Source organism: Melanerpes formicivorus, unplaced genomic scaffold (genome assembly GCF_026170545.1).
Source record: "Melanerpes formicivorus ecotype bairdi unplaced genomic scaffold, bMelFor1.0.p_v2 SCAF_3, whole genome shotgun sequence".
Classification (NCBI taxonomy): Eukaryota; Metazoa; Chordata; class Aves; order Piciformes; family Picidae; genus Melanerpes; species Melanerpes formicivorus.
The window spans coordinates 32,161,189-32,173,296 of NW_027142355.1; the positions used below are offsets into that span (position 1 = coordinate 32,161,189).

Sequence of the window (12,108 nt, forward strand, 5' to 3'; positions counted from 1 at the left end):
TGAACATCTGACAGTGTCCCACACAGCAAACTCCTGGACAAGCTGTCAGCCTGTGGCTTGAACAGCAGCACTCTGTGCTGGGTTAGGAGCCTGTTGGAGGGCCAAGCCCAGAGAGTGGTGGTGGTGAATAGTGCCACATCCAGCTGGCAGCCAGTCATTAGTGGTGTCCCCCAGGGATCAGTGCTGGGCCCCATCCTGTTCAATATCTTTATTGATGATCTGGATAAGGGGATTGAGTCCATCATCAGTAAATTTGCAGATGACACCAAGGTGAGGACATGTGTTGATATGCTGGAGGGTAGAGGGGCTTTGCAAAGGGACCTCGACAGGCTGGACAGATGGGCAGAATCCAATGGCATGAGATTTAACACATCCAAGTTCCAGGTTCTGCACACTGGCCACAGCAACCCCATGCAGTGCTACAGGCTGGGGTCAGAGTGGCTGGAGAGGCACCTGGGGGTGCTGGTTGATGGCAGGTTGAACATGAGTCTGCAGTGTGCCCAGGCAGCCAGGAGGGCCAATGGCATCCTGGCCTGTAGCAGGAACAGTGTGGCCAGCAGGAACAGAGAGGTCATTCTGCCCCTGTACTCAGCACTGGTTAGGCCACACCTGAGTCCTGTGTCCAGTTCTGGGCCTCTCAGTTTAGGAAAGATGTTGACTTGCTGGAACGTCTCCAGAGAAGGGCAATGAAGTTGGTGAGGGGTTTGAAGCACAAGCCCTATGAGGAGAGGCTGAGGGAGCTGGAATTGCTTAGCCTGGAGAAGAGGAGGCTCAGGGGAGACCTTATTGCTGTCTACAACTACCTGAAGGGAGGTTGTAGACAGGCAGAGGTTGGTCTCTTCTCCCAGGCAACCAGCACCAGAGCAAGAGGACACAGTCTTAGGCTGTGCCAGGGGAAGTTCAGACTGGATGTTAGGAAGAAATTCTTCACAGAGAGAGTGATTGCCCATTGGAATGGGCTGCCTGGGGAGGTGGTGGAGTCACCATCATCGGAGATGTTTAGGAGGAAACTTAATAGGGTGCTTGTTTGCATGGTTTGGTTGATTAGGTGGTGTTGGATGATGGGTTGGACACAATGATCTTGAAGGTCTCTTCCAACCTGGTTTATTCTATTCCATTGCATATATATAAATATATGCATCCTGTTGAAGTGGTGGGTGTTAGGAGCCCTTCTTAACAGATGTGGAACTGAGGTGCAAGGAGAACAAGATCACAAATAGACACATTTTCAGAGGCTGGTTAGGATTGCACATTGACTTACAGTATTTGTCAGAATTTATTCATTTATTTTATGTTACATGTTTTCTGTACACATAAATGTGTACCTGTAAAATGTACAACAGACTTTTTTTATACCATAGCACATAAAGAGGGAAAGATGTTTTAATTCTTATGCATTAGGTGATGTTTCAGATTATCTGGATTTAGACTTTCAAATATAATGATATAAGAACTAAACCCATGAGCTTTGCTGTAGCAAGCTAGTGTAAAGACACGAATGCAGATCAGAAGAGCTCACGGCAGCCTGTGTTGCTGAGGAACATATGGTCACATTATGTGCTATTTGGAGTCTCCTAACAGTTGTAAACCTCTTAGCTGAATACATCTAAATACACTGTTGTCCTGTGTTTGTTACTGTGCTCTAGTTGGGAAGTTATTACAGCAGACATAAGTATCGAAAGCTTGCCAGAAAGCTGTATTTATCTAAACTCTTTTCTCAAAGAGAGGTAAGTCTCATGTATGGTCTCACTAAAGGAAGTGAGCTAAGTCAACTAAAGTGAATATTAATGTGTTACATGAACCACCTGAACAGCAAAACATCTAAACCAAAATGGAGTATTTGTGAACATTTAAACCCATCAATAGTTATTTTTCACCACTATGTTAAATTCTGCAAGACAACCTAAGTGGTAGTTGGTAATAAAATTATTGCAGAATAGTGATTACACAAATAGGCTTTGCTGCCCCTTTTGGGGCCACTAGTCAAGATGCAAAGAGGACAGGACAAGACAGGACAGACAAGATTGGAAAAGACCTTTGAAATCATTGAGTCCAACCTATTATCCAACACCATCCAATCAACTAAACCATAGCACCAGATCTACTCCTGTAGTTGGTGTTGTGTTTATACTTGAGACACAGTCTGAAGCTGCGCCAGGGGAGGTTTAGACTCGAGGTGAGGAGGAAGTTCTTCACTGAGTGAGTCATTTGTCATTGGAACGGGTTGCCCAGGGAGGTGGTGGAGTCACCATCCCTGGAGACGTTCAAGAGGAGATTGGACGTGGCACTTGGTGCCATGGTCTAGTCATGGGGTCTGTGTTGATAGGTTGGACTCGATGATCCTCGAGGTCCTTTCCAGCCTAAAATACACTGTGATACTTGTGCTACCAATGGCTTCTAATGAAATCTTTCCAATAAGGATGTTCAATCTTTTACACAAATGCACTTTAGTATTATGCAAGTTAGTACCTTTAAGACAGAAAATATTTTCAGGTTATAAATGGAGCTGCACATTGTTCTTAAATTCCAAGAAAAAGTTATGTATTGTGTGTATGTTGTTCATGTCAGTGCCACAGTACTGTACTTTAGGAGTTTTTGCCAAGCTAGAAACTTATTCAAGCTTTAGTTTTTCAGTTTGTAATTAAACATAAGGAAGGAATGTTTTCAGACATTGTTTACCCATGCAACAGAGATATTCATTAAATGTTTTGAGGGGGATTATTTCACACATGCTGTCAACGGGAGATATTCTGCTGGATCTTTTACTCAAAACCAAGGAAGAGCTGTTTGTGGATGGGACAGCTTTGGCTGCAGGGACAGCAATGTAGACCCTGAAGAAAGTGAGAAAGGTAGGCAGCAGAGCATCTATATTACAACATCAGTGTAAGTGTATAAGGAAGATGAAGCCGGAATCTTCCTGTAGGTGTTCAGTGATAGGATGAGAGGCAAGGGTCACAAGTTAAAACAAGAAAAATTCTGAATAGACAGGTTTATTATTTTTTAGCTCAGAAGGTAGTCAAACAGCAGAAGAGACAGCCCAGAAATTGCACAAAACCTCTGTCCTTGGTTCTGAGCAACAAGGGTTAGGTTGGAGCCACTCTGGGTCTAAGACTGGACCAGATGACCTCCACAGGTCCCTTCCAACCGCAATTATTCTAAGAAATAAGTAAAGATTCTGGACTTTAGCTTGTTCAGGGAATTGTTGAACCAATCCTCCTGGGAGGCTGTTCTTACAGGCAAAAGTGCCCCAGAGTTGGAGACGATTTCCAAGGACAATCCCCAGGATGCAGAAGTGCAATTCATCCTAGTTTGCAAGGAAGTGGGCAGGCAGAGCAGAAAACCACCTTGGCTAAACACAAATTCCTACATTCCTAACTGAGCTAGATAATTATCAGACTGATGAATAGAAAATGGTAAATGCTATACCTATCTTCAAAAACAATGACAAGGAAAAGAATTTTGGAGACTTCAGGAGCAATCTGGCCTTAGCTCCAGGATGATTCTAGAATAAGTCCACATGGAAGTCATTCTGTATGCGACTGAAGTTCTTTATTTGCAAAGGCCCATACCATATGTTCAAAGCAGCTTAGTGCAGTCTTCTTAATGGGCAGCTCTAGGCAGCTATTAGGTGAAAAAGGAGTGTTGAGTAGATAGTACAGCAGCTTGTCTGTATTATTTAAAAGATTAGCTTTTCAGTCTCTTCTTTCCAGTTTTAATAGTACCTGACTGATCAGCAGGCTGCTCAGTTTTTTCTGTGCTGAGGAGTTAGCTGTATTGCTGTGATGTTTGTACATCACTGAGTTGTCAAGAGGACATGGAAATATCTTTCTCCCCCCCCCAAGTCTCAGCTTGTTGTTTGATGTTCAGACTGCCTCCCACCACTATTGCTACTTTCCTAGAGTATTACTAAAGCTGCTTCTGCTTTCCTAAAACAGTAAGATAAAGCAGATCATCAACCCAACCTGACAGAAAGGTAACACATGCCCCCAAAGTGTGCCCATTACTCCTGAGAAAAAAAAAAAAAGAGAGCAGCTTGAATGTGAATGCTAGATCCGTAGAAGGCAGAGAAGGATGCAGCTAGGTAGGAGTGAGTCACTTCTCTCAATTTATTTCCCTGACCCAGCTCCCATCAGTCAGTGCAGGCACAAGGGAGAGGCTGGGGATGTAAGATCATGAGCAGCCATGAAAAGGAATTGTTCTTCTCAACTGCAGCAATCTGTTCGATTGACTTTACGACCATACTCTAAGAAAACCCTGACTGTGTCAAATAACTCTACTTCAGGAAGAGCACATTTCTGCACAGAATTAGCTACTTAATGGTTTTTACTCCAAAAATTTATTGCTCATTATTTACTTTACTATCCTGCTTAGGCTTTGCTTGAGATCAGGACTTCATTGTTCTAGATGTTGTACCTATGTAAAGAGATAACTGTGGCTACAGAAAAACCTATGAGGGATGAGAGGTGAAAGAAAGGACAGTGATTATTCCTCATTTAAAGAATGGAAACAGAGGCACCAATTGATTTATGGCACACTTTTATTTTTAAGGGGTGGGGATGCTCAGTTCCCATCCATTTTAATAGAAGGTGAGTATTCATATACATGAAAAAGCTTTGTAAATCATACCCTGAACAAATTCCCCAAAGCCTCTCTGAAATTTAATGTATCTTCTTTTTGAAGCAGCATATATGCCTATGTCTGTAAATGTTTGTGCACTGTCTGGCTTTCCACAAGCAGTCAACTCAGCATATTTTTGCCTGAGCTGGATTTGTTTGTACTGCTCTGTAGACTATCACATAATCCATTTACAAGACAGTGTGTAAATGTTTTGGGTCATACACAGGCTGAACAATGTATCCCTATATACTTACCCAGGCTTGAGCTTGTCTTGCTCTACTGAGTGAACTTTCTAAATGTCATGGTCAGCTGTTTCAGATTTGTAGGACACCACAGGCAGATTTCCACATTGCTTCCAGTGCCAATGGTCCCTAGGAAATTCTGTCTTGAAAGGGTATTACCATGGTCCAAATTACCAGCATAAGCAAACTCCAGATTACACCATCATCTGTTAGCCACAGGCTTGGCCATTCCAGAAGTATTGCGTATCAAAACTGTCCCTCACACATCAATGAATATATAGGAGACTTAAAGTAGACATATATGTACTAGACTTGAAGTCACTTGAATGTTTGCCACCTATTTTGGCTGCTCAGCCCCTCAGTTGTGTCCTTTCCACTCAGGCCAGCTTTTATTTGAAGGGGGAAATGGATAATCACAGAATCATAGAATCAACCAGGTTGGAAAATACCTCAGAGATCATCAAGTCCAACCTATTACCTAACACCTCGTGACCACTAAACCATGGCTTCAAGTGTCACATCCAATCCCTTTTTGAACACTTCCAGGGATGGTGACTACAGCACCTCCCTGGGCAGCCCATTCCAATGGCCAATTACTCTTTCTGGGAAGAACTTTCTCCTCACCTCCAGCCTAAACTTCCCCTGGCTCAGCTTGAGACTGTGCCATCTTGTTCTGGTGCTGGTTGCCTGGGAGAAGAGACCAACACCCCCCTGGCTACCTCCTCCTTTCAGCTATTTGTAGAGAGCAATAAGGTCTCACCTGAGCCTCCTCTTCTCCAGGCTAAGACAACCCCAGCTCCCTCAGCCTCTCCTCATAAGGCTGTGCCACAGACCTCTCACCAGCCTCGTTGCCCTTCTCTGGGCGCATTCATGTATCTCAATGTGCTTCTTAAACTGGACGCAGGACTCAAGGTGTGGCCTAACCAGTGCTGAGTACAGGGGCACAATGACCTCCCTGCTCCTGCTGGCCACACTATTCCTAATGCAGGCCAGGATGCCATTGGCTTTCTTGGCCACCTGGGCACACTGCTGATTCATATTCAGCCTACTATCAAGCAGTACCCCCAGGTCCCTTTCTGCCTGGCCGCTCTCCAGCCACTCTGACCCCAGTCTGTAGTGCTACATAGGGTTGTTGTGAACAAAGTGCAGCACCTGGCACTTAGACTTGTTGAATGTCATCATGTTGGACTCCATCCAGCCTGTCAAGGTCTCTCTGCAGAGCCCTTTTCCCTCTAATCCATCAACACCTCTCCCCAGCTTGGTGTCATCTGCAAATTTGCTGATGATGGACTCAATCCCCTTATCCAGATCATCAATAAAGATATTGAACAGGATGGGGCTCAGCACTGATCCCTGGGGGACACCACTAGTGACTGGCTGCCAGCTGGATGTGGCACCATTCAGCACCACTCTCTGGACTCAGCCCTCCAGCCAGTTCCTAACCCAGCACAGAGTGCTGCTGTTCAAGCCACAGGCTGATAGCTTGTCCAGGAGTTTGCTGTGGGGGACAGTGTCAAAGGCCTTGCTGAAGTCCAGGTAGACTACATCTACAGGCTTCCCCACATCCACCAGGCAGGTTACGTGATCATAGAAGGAGATCAGGTTGGTGAGGCAGGACCTGCCCTTCCTAAATCCATGCTGGCTGGGCCTGATCCCTTGGCCATCCTGTAAGCGCTGTGTGATTGCACTCAATATGACCTGTTCCATAATCTTGCCTGGCACTGAGGTCAGGCTGACAGGTCTGTAGCTTCCAGGTGCCTCCATCCAGCTCTTCTTGTGGATGAGCATCATGTTGGCCAGCTTCCTGTCCTCTGGGACCTCTCCAGTGAGCCAGGACTGCTGAAAAATGATGGAAAGCAGCTTGTCCAGCTCATCTGCCAGCTCTCTCAGCACCATAGGATGGATCCCATCCCGTCCCATGGATTTGTAGGAATCCAAATGGCTCAGCAAGTCCTAAACTACTTCCTCATAGATTTCAGGGAGATTATACTGCTCCCTGACTCTATCTACTAGTTCAGGAGGCCAGTTATCCTGAAGTCCTCCTGCCTTACTGTTGAAAACTGAGACAAAAGTTATTTAGTACCTCAGCCTTTTCTTCATCATCTTCAGTTACAATATTGCCCTCAAAGTCCAGTAAAGAGCAGAGGAGCTCAGCCCCAGTAAGGAAGCCCAGCGCACACCCATGGATGATATCAGAGTTGCAATCAATCCTGTTCCTAACAGCCGGGGGGCCACCAGGCCCCCCGGCCTTTGTTGTCACCACCACCACCACCCAGTGTGCACCACGTGGGACTCACCAGTGATGAGAGGAGGATCCCTCAGCCCAGATGGGCTCAGCTTAGGGCTTCTGCTTTCCCTGGGGGGGATTAAAAAGGGGAATGGGTGGGGAAGGCAAAGTGGCCACATCTGGGGTGGGAGGAGACTCCAATAGAGCCCAGGTGCACTTGGATTTGAGGAGAAAATGGGGCAGGTGAGGGACTTTAAGAGTGTCAGCTGGTGGGACCAGGGGGAATAGAAAAGTGGGGGGGGGAAGGGGAAAAAATAGAAATGGGTAGATTCAGATTTGATGTTAGGAAGAAATTCTTCACCATGAGAGTGGTGAGACACTGGAAAAGGATACGCAGGGAGGTGGTGGAAGCCTCATCCCTGGAGGTTTTTAAAGCCTGGCCAGATGTGGCTCTGAGCAACCTGACCTAGAGTGAGGTGTCCCTGGCCATGGCAGGGGGTTTGGAACTGGATGATCCTTGAAGTCCCTTCCAACCCTAACAATTCTATGACTTCTTGCCCCTCTTTTTAGTATTAATATATTTTTTTAAATGCTTTTTATTGTCTTTCACAGAAGTGGCCAGTTTAAGTTCTAACTGGGCTAACCTCGCTAATTTTTCTCCTACATAACCTGACATCATCCTTAAATGAATCTCAAATTGTCTCCTCTCCTTCCTTATGGCAATACACTCTCTTTTCTCCCCTCAATTCCTTCAAAAGGTGCTTGCCCATCCAGGCCGGTCACCTTCCCTGGCAGCTCATCTTTTGGCACATGGGCACAGCCTGTTCCTGTGCCTTCAAGAGCTCCTGTTTGAAGTAGGTCCTTCAATATGACAGAGAAAATGCAGAGGGCGGCACAGTCACTTCTGTTCTTTGTGGTGCAAAGACACTAGTGTGGAGGCAGGAAGGGTGAGGAAAGCACAATGTCCTCCTTCCATTGCCACATTCAAGTGTGCCTGGATTCATATCTGAACTGCATTTTATGGTTTTTTACACTTTTTTATCTGAAACCATTCACCCAGCTTGAACCAAATTGTCCAACTGATTTGCTCCTCTCAGACAAAAAAATAATAGATAAAACCCATACTCTGTCAAATGAGGGCTTCCCAGGAACTCATGTAAATTTCTGTGTTACGACAGCTACAAACTATAAAAAACTGTAATATTCTATGCACAGTTTTCTAGTAACATTAAAGCAAAGTTAAAAGTAATCTTTATCTCAAATCTGAGGAATCACACAGAACCCAGTATGGAGGATGAAAGATGCTTTGCTTACTCAAGCCTGTCCATTTTCCTCAAGTAGTCTTATTTTTGACCACAAATATGCAACAAATATTGAGTCCTGCTGTGAGTCTTGTTTGGATCTATTGTCCCAACTCTGGAGCCAGGCCCCAGTGTATCTGCCTCCACAGTGCCTAGTTCCTGAGCTGATTTCCACCACTGTTTCTTCTTCCCACTTGCAGCTCTCCTTGGTGGCAACTATCAATAGCAATCAACTGCATCGCTACTAAAAATGATGTAGCACATTCACAATCAAATTGAGAGATAAAACTACCTTTCACACTTGACTTTTTTCAAACACAGATCTGAGACACGTTCTCAATGTGTAATTGGATCCTTAATAGCCTGAGAAGCCTCTGTTCATTTAATTGACATTCAACAAGACTAGTATGCCATGCTTAATGAAAATAGGGATGATATATTGGCACTTACATTTTAACACCCAGTTTCTCTGAAGTAGGCTGGATTGTTAGGATAACAAAATTAGAACAGAGGCAACCTCTACAATCTTCACCCTCTTAAAATTTACTGTAGTTCCCTTAAGAACACTTTATAAGAAACTCAATGTTGCTGCCATATGACAAATTTCTCAGAATTGGTTACCAACATGCTTTTCCAAATAGATACCTGCAAAAATGATGAGATTTACTGGAGAGCTAGTCTCTGAAGCTCTTGAGCTAGGCTGAACTTTTGAGGAATTGCACTCACTGGTACCCTTGGTACCACTCCTGTTTATTCTCCATGATCATCATATTCCCATCTTTATTTAAAGCAAACTTTAAAGTCTCTCATTCCTTTCCCTCCACCTCGTTTCTTTCCATTCTTACTGCTTTAAGTCATATTATTTTCATATTCAGGAAGACAAACACATGCAGAATGAGAATATTACATAAGTGATTAATTATAGCTGTAATAAATCTCTGTTCTTCAATAAACAATTTGTTCTTCCAAAGGCTTATATTTCACAGGTTTCATTTTGCTGACATTGCATGTGTTTTGGTCTCTTCCTTTAAGCACTCAAGATACTATGAGTATCTAAAATTCACATTGTATAGCACACTTCAGTCTGTCCAGACCTTGATGAATGTCTGGACAGCCTTCTGGTGTGTCAGCCAATCCTTCCAGTTTGGTATCATCAGCAAACTTGTTAAGGGTATGCTCTGTCCCCTCATTCAGGTCATTGATGAAGATGTTGGACCTGGTATTGACCCCAGGGGAACACCACTGCTTACAGGTCTCCAACTGGACTCTGATCTGGCCTGTATGAGGAAGAGTGCAGAAAGCAAGAGTAGGGAAGTGATTGTGCCCCTGTACTTAGCATTGGTGAGGCTGCATCTTGACTACTAGGTTCTGTTTTGGGCACCTCACTAGAAGGAAGACACTGAGGTGTTGGAGAAGGGCAACAAAGCTGGTGAAGGGTCTAGACAACAAGTCTTATGAAGAATGTCTGAGGGAACTGGGATTGTTTAGTCTGGAGGAGAGAAGGCTGAGGGGAGACCTCATTGCTCTCTAAAACTACCTGAACAGAGGTTGTAGAGAACTGAGTCTTGGTCTCCCCAGTATCAGGTGATAGAATGAGATGAAATGGCTTGAAAGTGTGATAGGGAAGGTTTAGATTGGATATTAGGAAAAAACTTTTTACTGAAAGTGTGGTCAGGAGTTGGAATAAGGTGCCCAGAGAGGTGGTAGAGTCACCATCCTTGGAGGTGTTAAAAAAATATGTAGATGTGGCACTCCAGGACACAGTTTAATGGTCATGGTTGTCTTAGGTTGAAGGATGGACTCAATGATCTTAAAGGTCTTTCCAAATGAAACAAATTTCTGATTCTGTAGAGCATGCCAGGGACTTGGGGAGCCCCTGAGAACAGTTCACAAGGATTCTTCCAGACCCTTGCACTACTTTGAATGCTGATGCCTTCAGCCAAACCTAAGACTAGGAGCCTCAAAAGGTGGCAGGTTATTGTCACCCACTAGATACTCATTGCTTTGAGATTATGATTCAGTCACTGAAACTTTGATTTCAAAGAGAACAGTCTCAAACTTAAAAAAGAAAAGGTTTGGGAAAAAAGAGGTGCCAGATTATTCAAGCAGCAATCAATTCCAAATCACAGACATGCACACACAGAAGAAAGTAATTTAAGCAGCATGAAATTTGAACTGTTCATCTGCCAAGGAACAAATTGCAAACTTAATAGTTATTACATAATCCGTAGACGTTCTCAGGGGGACAGGAAAAAATTACCACAAATGCTTCTCTAATTGTGTCATACAAACTGGCACTGTTCACTGACCCTCAAATCTATGCTTTCATCTCTCTGTTACAACTTGCTGTTCTGTAGTATATGTGCTGCAGAAAGCTTGCTTAGTTACTGCCTGGTTTGTACAGTCTATGCTTCCTTAAATGTATATAATTGGTATTGAGGCAGGGTGCAAACAAATGTGCCATTCAACCAAACAACTGAGAGCACACACGACCGTTGGACTAACATCGCATAGTATGGAAATGGTTCAAAACCGTAGTTCTGCATGTGACACATTAAGATGTTTGTCAACATTGTTTTAAAGCCTACTCAGGGAGAAATAGCCCCATCTTCTCCAGAGACCACAAAGGAAACCACAGGTTTTTCATGTGATTCAGCCTTTTTCCAAACCACACTTTAAACCAGACAGATGCGATAAACTTGTTCATAGGGAAGTGGTAGGATGAGGCAATAATCTTGTTTGCACCTTCCTATGTTTTTAATCTTGTAGTAAGTGGTCTAGTCCTAAATAGAACAGAACATGAAGACGCTTTTTAAGTACCTTTTCCTCCAACTTGCCTTTATGCAGAATTTGTAAGTCTGAAGGTGCATTTGCACTTGGTTTCAAACCTCAGTTCATAACTTTGAATTAATTTTTTTTAAACTAAGCCAGTTTTCTGATTTATCTAGTTCTTCATGTGTGATACATCAGCAATTTTATCTCTGGCTGATCACTGAATTTGTATTAAATGAATCAATAAGCAGTCTACCCACTTCATGACTGCTTGCCAGAAGGCTTGTATTCCCTATGATGAAGTACCATTTTTCCCATCCATAAGTCAGAATCTGAAGCCACTCATCATTAAATCATCAGAGGCCAGACATCTATTAATGCATTTAGAGATGCGGGCAAACATGCCCAATATACTGTGATAGCTACCAGGTAATTTATTCCTAGTATCCCTTCAAAGGTGGTGATATAGATAACTGAAGAATAAGTTAAGGAGTACAAGACCAGCATTTTAAAGAAACAATTGTGGTTTAATATCGACACGATTAAACATATAAATATGTAACAAAATGTTAATGTCTTGTGCCCAAATTTTTCTTTGGGAAGCTTCATGTAATTTGATGCACAAAACAACATTCTTTGACCCAAAGAACATGTCTATATCCTTTTATCTAAATAAAAACCATCAGAGATATAAGGTGGGGTTTTTTTGGTGATTGAAACCATGTCTTTTGTATTATTTTACCGGTCTACATATGTCACACTGTGCCAAGTTTACATTTTGTTTTAAAACATTGAAGGTTATATGCTGATTTCATTTCAATGATGATGATGATAATGATAACAACAATAATGACAAGAATACCTGGTTTTATTGTCTGTTACTGCACCAATTCTTTTGAAAAGTGATTACTGAGATGTAAGGTCTTGTCTGTTTCTAACTGTAATCAAC

The 12,108-nt window shown here is 43.3% G+C and overlaps 1 long non-coding RNA gene across 1 annotated transcript in view; it reads right to left on the minus strand.

Moving 5' to 3' along the window:
* The window catches only part of LOC137454550 (uncharacterized), a 259,476-nt gene extending 252,301 nt beyond the window's left edge, over positions 1-7,175 (minus strand). The window contains exon 1 of the long non-coding RNA XR_010990644.1: positions 7,157-7,175. This is a non-coding gene — a long non-coding RNA (uncharacterized lncRNA). The remainder of the gene's footprint in view (positions 1-7,156) is intronic.
* Between the last annotated feature and the right edge of the window lie 4,933 nt (positions 7,176-12,108).